At 49.5% G+C, this 10,281-nt stretch overlaps 1 protein-coding gene across 1 annotated transcript in view; it reads left to right on the top strand.

Annotated features, from left to right (window-relative positions):
• LOC149355893 (3'-5' RNA nuclease TATDN2-like) overlaps positions 1-1,886 on the top strand; it is a 33,999-nt gene extending 32,113 nt beyond the window's left edge. Inside the window, exon 7 of the transcript XR_016291585.1 lies at positions 1,798-1,886. The gene's annotated coding sequence lies outside the window, so the exon portion shown is untranslated. The remainder of the gene's footprint in view (positions 1-1,797) is intronic.
• Positions 1,887-10,281: the final 8,395 nt, after the last annotated feature.

The following is a 10,281-nucleotide window of genomic DNA, read 5'->3' on the forward strand; positions in this document are numbered from 1 at the left end:
ATGTAAGAGGAGAAGGAGGAGCTCAACTTCATGCGGCGCGTGGGGGCAGATTTGTGAACTAGGGGCGCATGAACCAGAATCCTGGCCATGTGCGAGCACAAAACTTGCTGAGCACTTTTATGTTGTAGGTATAATTATAAAAAAAAAACGCTCCGTTCCGAGCTAACAGCAGTGTTGCTGTCAAGCGCTCAAGCGGTCTGCTCTGCATTGCGCCGGTGACACTAACAGATTGAAACTGCGTTCAACTGCGTCTTTCACTACATTTTCCCTCTGCACTGTCCTAAAGAACGGTACTTCCTCTAGTGCTACATGGAGAAGGCACCGCTGGAGCGCATAAGCGCACAGAATTCTGTTGCGGCTTTTGGCTTTGCATAAATTTCTTGATTACTTCATACTAACGGTAAAATAACTTGTGAAGAGTGCAAATGTAGGGTGGTCCACTCTTAGCATGAACATGCGAGTGTGTGGCAGTGCTCTTCGGAGCGCCAGTGCATCCATCGACACCATGCGTCAAAGCAAAGTGTCACGGGAACAGAGGAAACTGGATGTGGAGCTTCGCGTCGTCTGACATTTCACTAAACTCGGAAAAAGATGTTGTACAGAGGCATCTGGCCTTTGAACGCGATGTAATTATACACTCGAAACTGGTGCACCTGCTGGGACAGTTCCTGAGGGGCGTATCTGCTTGCTCCGTCTGGGGTGCGGCCGCTGATTAGTGCCGAAAGAGCGAGAAAGCGCGTGCGTGTGGTTGGGTGGGCACTGCGTACCTGCTGATTGCTCATCCCTAATAGGCACATTTTTTTTAAACAATCCGTACTTTGCATTATGGCGTCAGTTGAAAATAGTATTTGGTCGAAGCATGAGGTGTCACGATGCAAGGTGGACACGCCAAAGCTGCGGCCTTCAGTTTTTTAAGTCCTGCTGGTTTATCGGATATTTACTGCAAGCAAACAGCTCTGGCATTTGTGCAATGCTTCGTGGCTTTCAAGTACTGTCCGATAGCTATGTTTACAGTGACGTTGTTAATAATCAGTCGCCAGTGTCGGCAGTTATAACAGAAATGTTTCTCGTAACCCGCAGTGCTGCTGCATCATTTACCCAAATTATTATGTTTTGATTTTGCAAGGGTCACAGACAACACATATCTTAGCGACATCAGCAGTAGGTGCTCACATGTAAGGTATGTGTAGCTGAAACAGCCCGCAACAGCACTGCCGCCGTGGCTCTCTGTGTTCTTCACACTACTCCGCTTCAGCCGCCTTCACTTCCTGTAGTTGTTTGAACAGCAGACAACTGCGCAGTGGTGTCCCGAAGATCTCGTTTCAGCTTTAATCGCATATACACCCAAATCAGGCTACTACACCTAAGCAACCGCATACAGTAAACACGGAGAACCGCAGAGAACGCACGGATACCGCCTTTCCAAACCAGCCAGAGAGGAGGAAAGCAACATGGCGGTGTTCGGCGCGCTGGGAGCGAGGCTAAAACTGAAAAAGGTCTATACTCCGACGCCGCTTGACCACCGACGTTTTCGGCGGCTTCGGCACGCTGTGACAGTGCTGGCATCGAAAGAAAACCTGTGCCTATTCTGCATCGGGCGCGGCATAACTGCGCTTAGCTAAAGCGTGCCGGGGCCGCCGCCGCTGCCGCGCGCTCTCCATCAGCTCTCTCTCTCTCTCCTCGTTGCTTTCACAATCCTCCAGGTTTAAGCAGAGCTAAATCACTGCCAATTTTTTATACTGAAAACAAGTAAAGTAGTTGATTGGTTAGTAATTGTTTGTCTTCTGTTCTTTCTAGGTCCGGGGTTAAAGCCACGGAGGTGTAACACCAAAGATGCATGCATTCATCTGACTTTTCTTAATAAATTACCTCAAAGTATCCTTTAATGTCTGTTGTCTTGTGTGAAACATTGCATGTTGCAAGGTGGTTTCCACACAGGCCACTTTTTGGATGACATGTGTAACCCTAGCTGGTCCAGTTGGGTTTCTAAATCCAATTAGAACCAACGTATTTTGGGACACCTTTGGAACGAGGTGTTATTCTGTCCATTTGGAACCATTTGGTTTTGTGCCCAATTGGTTTCAATGGTGTCCAAAAATCAGTTGGTTCCAATTCGAAATCCCAATGGTTTTTTTTTAATTTGAACACAGGTGGTTTTTAGCAGTGGATATGACATCATCTGGTGGGAGCTTGATGACTGAACAAAGAGTAAATAGACTGCAAACTGCATTAATAAATGATGATACGTTTTGTCACGTTTTCAGGTTTTATATTGAAACCAACACGTTTGCCTTACATAGAAGCACTGCAAAGCAAGCAAACCATAAAAGAAACACCACCAGGGGCTCTGGCTTTTTGCATCGAAGGACTTGCACCCCTCTGCACATCCATATATGACATAGCGCATAGCACTATGTATCTGAAAACAGAACGGCTTGAGGCAATTGATGTGATTGACCACTGCATTCTACAAGCGTTCGTTCATGCTCCAAGGAAGGACACAAAGAAAAAAAACTACAGAGAATGTTTACTACATTCTAATCATAGCGAAAGCATGGATTTGTGTTAATTAGAAGACGACGATGAGCAGGCAGTGCCGCGGGACGCAGCAGATAGAAGTTGATGAAGACGACGCCCTCCAATGCAAAGCACGAGTGTGTGGTGCAGTTTAACATGAGGCGTGTTGGCTGTGGCGGTAGCCTAGTGGAGCAATAGGTAGCTGTTCTGAATGGCTGTGTCTTGAAATGCTTCTAGCTGGAAACAGCGCATCGGCCATTGGCCGAGGTCTCCCGACACCTGGAGTTGCCACGGACTCGTGCAAAGTTGTCCTCATCTTAAAGCAGCGCGAAACACACGATGTAGTGGAAGAAACAAGAGACGACACAAACGCTATTTAACAACTGTCAGTTGTTAGCGCTCGTGTTGTCTCTTGTTTCACTATGTCCTGTGTTTCGCACTGCTTTAAGAAGAATCCATTCCAACTTGCCCAGTTTTCTGTTCTCGTTACAAGTTGTCCTCCCGCGACTGCCCACCGGTAATATTGTCCGCAACACTGTCTTTCTGCATGCTGACCACAAGGGTCGCGACTTACAACTCCTCACACTCTCAACATTTTCGGGGTACAAGCTTTAGTTGTGATCCCAGGCAGGCCTCCACTGTGTCTTCGTTGCATCCATGTGGGCCATGTACGGCGTCGGTGTCGTACGCCTCGATGCACCCAGTGCCGACGCTTTGGGCACACAGTACACAACTGTGTTATGTAAAGTAAAGGCGCCAGAAACCACACACACACAAGACAAGAGAACGGGACAGAGCGCCACTCACAACTTGTTTATTTTGCAGACCACAGATACATATATACACAACGCCAGTGCCTGCACAAGGAACAGAATTACGCATCAATGTGATAACGAATGCTCAAAAACCTTTTTTTCCGCCTGAGAGAGAGATACAGAAGTATCGCTCACACTCGCACTGCCTTTTTACTGATATAAAACGCTGCAATCAGTTCTCTGGCTTTGATATTGCTGCTTCTGGCTAGGATCCACACGGATGAAAAGCATGGCTCACAAGAGCATGAAGGGCAGGATCTGATATGTTTCGGCAAATTTGGGCCCTCTTTATTTTGTTCTATGTTTCGTTCATGTTCTCTGATTCGCTCATTAACGCAGTGCCCTGTTTGTCCTGTATAGGAACGACCGCACGAGAGGGGAATTTCATAAACAACGCCTTCGGAACATTTCATGAAAGGTTGCCCATGCTTAGTACCATAGCCTCTTTCTTGTTCTTGTTCTTTTGTTTTGTCGATTCGAGGACAAATGCTTCCGAGCTTCAGGGGGGCGGAAAAGACGAGCGGGACACTGTGCCTGCTCGCAACCTTCTTCAGGTTGTGGGCCAACTTGTGCACATACGGCACCGCCACAGGTCTCGCCTCTTCACGAGGGACCTCTGCCGCAGCTCTCACTGCCCTCATCTTCAACTTCTGTAAGAGGCTTTCGGCGACCCCTGTCACGAGCGAACCAGGGAATCTAGCTGAAGCCTTCCTACCCCGTGCTTTACAATTTATTGACACACCTCATCCACCTTCTCCGTCGTGAGAAGACGGCTGAGGTCACTATTCCATCGGTTGGGGACCTTGAGATCCTTGTATAGCCAAGGATGGCTGCCGAGGTTGCCGACCCTCTTTAAAGCTTTTACCATAAGTCACTTTTAAAATATTGTCTTATATTTTTACTAGGTATCATGAATTAACGTTTTAGGCCCTTTACACTGCCGTTCATTTAGACTTTTATATAACATCTATAGAAAACAATTTTCATACCCTGAGCTTGGCGCATGATAGCCTTAGTCGCTTATGCGCCATTAAACTCAACTCAACCCAACCCAGCTGAAGCCAGCCTAGCCAATTGGTTTTCTAAACTCTGTCGCATCTTGTGAATGGATGACTTCCTTAGCGCGGATTCAAGTCATAGTGAAGCAATACCTCTTCTCACTAATTTGGAGTGCAAAGAGTCGTATGGCAGAAGCCCGTCGTCTGGCGGAGCGTCAGACCAACACACATGATCCGTACAGAACTCAATTTTGATATCTAAAAACTGTAAAACATTGTCCACCGGCAGTTCACATGTAAAATCCAAGCCTTTTCCATGTTGTCTGAATAGAGATAAAACATTATGTGCAGCTTCAGCGAAGTTTAAGCTTGCGTCCTTGGTTAAAAGAATAAAAAAATCGTCCATATATCTAAAAACTTTAAAAATGGTGTTAGCTGGCAAAACCTGATGAAGGACTTGGTCCATTTGTGAAAGAAAAATGTTACATAAAACCGGACCGACACACTAACCAATACAAATGCCCGCTTTCTGCAGAAGAAACCGCTGGTCAAATGTTATAAAAGTGGACTCCAGGTAAAATTTCAAAACGGTTAAAAAATCATCAACAGAAATACCGGCAGAGTTCTGAAAGGAAACAGGATCATTTCTTTCAATGCATTCTTTGACAACAGTAAATAAAGCATCGTGAGGCACAGAATAAAACAGGTCAACAACATCCATGGAAAAGGTACACTCAACAATGAACCTCAGTTTTCAGGAATTCACAAACTTCGTCGGATCTTTTAGTTAAAAATGGATCTCCTACATCTAGTTTATTCAAACGCTTCAACAGGTAAAAACTAATCTGCTTCTGCCACGAACCCTTTTCTGTTACTATCTTTCTGAATGGCAAGCCTTGCTTGTGCGTCTTCACTGTAAAGAACACTCAGCAATTTAGGATGTTGGGCGTGCCTTTTCCGTGGATGTTGTCGACCTGTTTTATTCTGTGCCTCATGATGCCTTATTTACTGCTGTCAGAGAATGCATTGAAAGAAATGATCCTATTTCCTTTCAGAACTCTGCCGGTATTTCTGTTGATGATTTTTTAACCGTTTTAAAGTTTTACCTGGTCCACTTTTATAACATTTGACCAGCGGTTTTTTCAGCAGAAAGCGGGCATTTGTATTGGTTCGTGTGTCGCTCCGGTTTTATGTAACATTTTTCTTTCACAAATGGACCAAGGTAGGTAGGTAGGAAAGACTTTTATTGCTCTAGAAAGGTGCTAGTAGCAGACGAGAAAGAAGAGGTCCATCTTCCTTCTCACAGGGTCGGTGCCCTTATTCCAGGGCTCTGCTGAGCTTCGCTGCTCATTGGGCGTGCTGGATCAGACCTTGTTGGCAACCCAGATCGCCGCTGGAGAGCCGGCTCTCCCACTGTTCTGCACTCGGTTCTTTACGAAAGCTGTCGTTCTTACTGCATTCCCACGTGATGTGGCACAACGATGGTTTGCTGCCACACCACGGGCAAGTGTCCCGATATTGCGTCGGGTAAATCTTGCTAAGGATATGCAGGTTTGGGAATGTTCCTGTCTGCAGTCTTTGCCAATACACTGCCTCTAGTTGATTTAGATCAGGATGAGGCGGCGGATAGCGGATCCGTACCCCTTATAGTAGTTGAGAATGTCTGAGTACGTAGGGCCGACTCGGTCGGGTAGATCGTCCGATTGGGAGGAAGCTGGGCTCGTATACCCTCGAGCTACCTCGTCGGTGCGTTCGTTCCCCGCTATGTCGGTGTGTCCTGGCACCCAGTAAATGCTGTGTGACTTTTGGTGGGGTCGCGCTCTGGAGGAGCCGGAGCGCGGCGCGACCTATGCAGCCGTTCATGCAGTTACGACACGCTTCTCTCGAATCTGTAAGGATGGTAAGGGACATGTTGCTTCGATAACCGGCTACCGCTGCTAGAGCTACGGCCAGCTCCTCCCCTTCGGTTACCGTGCAATCCCACACTGAGGCGCTAGCTAATTCCTTTAGGTTGGAATCAATAACTACCGCCACTGTGCTGTTATGTGAGCTTCCTGTATACGGAGCCGCGTCCGTGTATACCGTTGTGGATTTTGTAGCTAGATTTTGTTGTACATACCTCGCCCGGGCTACCCTACGGGCCGCATGCAAGTTGGGGTTCATGTTCCGGGGAAGGGAGCGAACCTTTAGCGTCTGGCGAACTGCGTCCGGTATGCTCGCAGTACGATTCTTGATTTCCGCAGTTCCGCCTAGCTCTAGTCGCCTAAGAAGCGAGCGCCCCGTAGGAGTCTGCTGGAGCCTAGCTAACTGCGTGACCAGTTGGGCTTCTTTGATCTCTTCGAAGGTGTTGTGAATTCCAAGAGTGCGTTGGAGGTGTTCATTGGTAGATGCAGGGCTGTCTTGTAAGCTTTGCGGAGTATGGTATCTGCACTATCCACTTCTCCTTTGTTGAGGCTGAAGTACGGGAGGGCGTAACCCACGCGACTGACCACCAGGCGCAGGGTATCCCCCTCTCGCATGCCGCTCCGCTTCTGTGACGCGCGTGATCATTCTGGTGACCTGAGTGGTCGATTGCTTGAGAAGGGCGAGCGTATGGCCGCATCGCTGGTTGCTCTGCAGCCACATTCCCAAGACTCGTATCTTGTCTCGTTCGGGAATTAGCTGTCTTTCGAGGGTGACATTGAGGGACCCTTCCTTGTGTTTCCCTTTGTGGACTCGCAGGAGTTCGGATTTTTCGGTGGAGCATGCAGGCGAGGCCTCGTGCACTGACATATTCTTCCACGCAGGTAGCCGCTGCTTGCAGTCGTTCTTCTTTCTGGCCGAGCGACTCAGTGGTAACCCAGAGCGTGACGTCGTCGGCGTATATTGCGTGCTTTGTGCCTTCGATCTTCTCGAGTTGTCTCGCGAGTCCGATCATGACCACGTTGAAAAGTAGTGGCGAGATAACGGACCATTGAGGTGTGCCGTTGTTGGGGGTCGAAAATTTAGCGCTGCGAAGGTCTCCGAGCCCAACCGTTGCAGTGCGGTTGGAGAGAAAGGCCTTCACGTAGCTGTGAATCTTCTCGCCGCAGTGGAAGTTGTCGAGTCCTTCCATTACAGCCGTGTGGCTAACGTTGTCAAAGGCCCCTTTGATGTCGAGGGCCATAACCACGTTCTCGCCTACGCTCGGGACGTTGGTGAGGACTTCCTATTTGAGTTGTAAGAGGATGTCCTGGGTGGAGAGGTGGGCTCGGAAGCCGAACATACTGTGGGGTGTTACGTCTCGCCTTCGTCGTGGGAAAGACAACGACATGGCAGCAGCGAAACGTCGACAAACCCCGAGACGCGCGTTGGGTGAGCGCCTGGATTGCCACGGAAGCCGCGTCCGTCTGCCCGGTTGAGCGAGCGTTTCCCCTACACCGAGTGTGAACGCGCGTTCGTAATGCGCGGGAACGCCGCTCATGGACATTCCGGCGTCTGCGCTACGGTGATGGCATCGTTCCCCCCTCTCGCAGCGCGTGACAGCGGTGTGATCTCTCGGGAGTGAGTGAGTGAGTGCGTGTGTGTCTGTGATTGGTGCCAGTGAGAACTTCCTTCCCCTGCAGGCCCGGCCCCCATCTAGGGACCCTAGGGAAGGGAACTCTAAAAAAAATCCGGCAGCGGCACGGCCGAGGAGCTCTTTGTCATCGAATGGTCTCCTGATGAGTTGTTGTGATGCAGCGTTCCTGCAGCTCACTTGTAAATATGTAAATTCCTGTATAAAGTCCTCTCTCATTGTCTTTTTCCAGCAGCCTCGTCTCAGACGTCCCTCATTCCCTCTCTGGCACACGACCATGCTACCTCGTCCTTAACAAACTGGTGGCAGCGGTGGGATGCTGCTACCTCGTATGTAACAGGGGGTACAGGTCTTCGTCTTCCATGTAGCTTTGTAGCCTCCAAGTAACGACTCGCTCGTAGAGCTTGCCTAGGCAGGAGGTGAGTGAGATAGGTCGGAGATTTTCGATCTGGAGTTTCTTACCCGGTTTGGGGATCATTACGACCTCTGCATGCTTCCACTCTTCAGGAACCGTTCCTGCGGCCCAGTGCCCGTTGAAGAAGGTGGTCAGTTGGTCGACCGCCTCGTCGCAGAGGTTGCGTATGAGTGCGTTCTGGATCTTGTCTGCTCCCGCCGCAATGTTGCGCGTGCATGCTTCTATGGCAGCGAACACTTCTTCCCTGGTGATCGGCCTGTCTAGGTGGGTGTTCGGTTTCCCCAGGTATGGTTTCGCGTATGCCGCAGGCAAGGTCGTGCCGTAGCATTTCTTTTGGCCTTATCTAGCAGTTCCTCTTCCGTACCCTCGAAGGTGTGGATGAGCCTGCGGATAGCTTTCCCGCTTTCGGCCCTGGTTTGGGTAGGGTCGAGGAGGGTCTTGAGTATACGCCACGTTTTGGCCGTGCTGAGGGTGCTGTCCAGCGAGCTACTGAACTGCTGCCAGCTCTGCCGGGCCAGTTGGGTCGCGTACTCCTCCGCTATCTTGGTGACTTCTGCGATCTTGAGCTTGAGCTTCCTGTTAAAGCGCTGCCTCTTCCAGCGCTTGGTGAGTCCAAAACGTGCCTCCCATAGCCTGAGGAGCCGAGGGACCACCTCTGGTGTTTGCTCGGTGCGATCCACTTCCTGAGTGTACCGCTTCTGGATGTCTCTTTAAGTTGTTGACACCAATCATCTATGGAAGTAATCCCCCCTTCCAGGTCCGCGCAAGCCTTGCGGAAAGCCGGCCAGTTGGTGATCTTGGCCGTGCCGAGCTTGCGCTTGATGTTGGTGGCTGCTATCGTGGTCTTCGGGATATAGTGGTCACTGCCTAGATTCTCCAGCAGATTCTCCCACGTTGCGTGCTTCACTCCCCTGACAAACGTTAAGTCCGGACACGTATCCGGGCAGATCGAAGTGCCAAGGCGCGTGGGTTGAAGTTCGTCTGTTAAGAGGGTACATTGGATCGTTTCCGCCGCGCTCGACCTGTATACCTTTCTGATGATTAGTGGGGTATCCCCATTGCTGCCCGCGAGCGTTGAAATCGCCTACAATGAGCAACGAGTTGCTTTTCGTAAGTTTGCTGGCCCCTAGAAAGAGTATGAAAATTCGCGTCTCGCTGTCGAGGCGGGCTATAGAGGTTTACCAGAAAGACACTCTTTTCCTTACGCTTCTTTTTGGGAATAATTTCCGTCACTAAGTGTTCAATTTTGGTGTTGGGAATTTGGTCATGGGCTATGGCTACCAACTTTTTGCTGACCAGGGTTGCCGTGCGTCCGCTATCGTAGCACATATATCCCCTGAGTGACGGTGTCGTTTTAGTTTCCTGTAAAGCTATTATATCGGGTATGGAGTCTTGCGTATGTAAAAACTGCATTAGGAGTCCCTGCTTTTGGCGGTACCCCCTGCAGTTCCATTGCCAGATTTCTAGTGGAGTTTGTTTAGCCATGGTTTTGGGCATTGTTCTGATTGGAGCCTTCAGTGCCGAAACGGCGCTCGTGTATGAGCCTGTCCCGGGCTTCGTTTGTTATTCGTTGCGTATTTTGACTTTTGACGTGGTTGCGGAAACTGGTCCTGCAACGCAACTTTTTGCTGTAGTAATGTGACGATCTGTTCTGACAGGTTGAGTTGGATCTGCATGGCATCTAATCTTGCATGAGTTTGGTGAAACTGTCCTTCTGTGCGAATCATGAAATCCTCGATGCGCTGCATGAAAGCTCTTAATTCTTCGGGGCTCACTTCTAAGGGGGTTGGAGATCGTTGCACTTCGACCGTCGGGGTCGGTGGCCGCGGTACCTGCCCTGTTCTCTTAGCCTGCATCTCTTTAATGAGGTCATCAATTTTTTTTCGGAGATGTGCATTCTCCTCTCTTAGAGCTTTAATTTCTTTCCAGTTACGCGTAATATTATGTTGATCCGAGTGCGGAATCAGTGGGTTTGGAGAGCCCACTCCCCGGCTCACCTTG

This window comes from Amblyomma mixtum, chromosome 3 (genome assembly GCF_055824585.1).
Source record: "Amblyomma mixtum isolate Tamu chromosome 3, ASM5582458v1, whole genome shotgun sequence".
NCBI classification, from domain to species: domain Eukaryota; kingdom Metazoa; phylum Arthropoda; class Arachnida; order Ixodida; family Ixodidae; genus Amblyomma; species Amblyomma mixtum.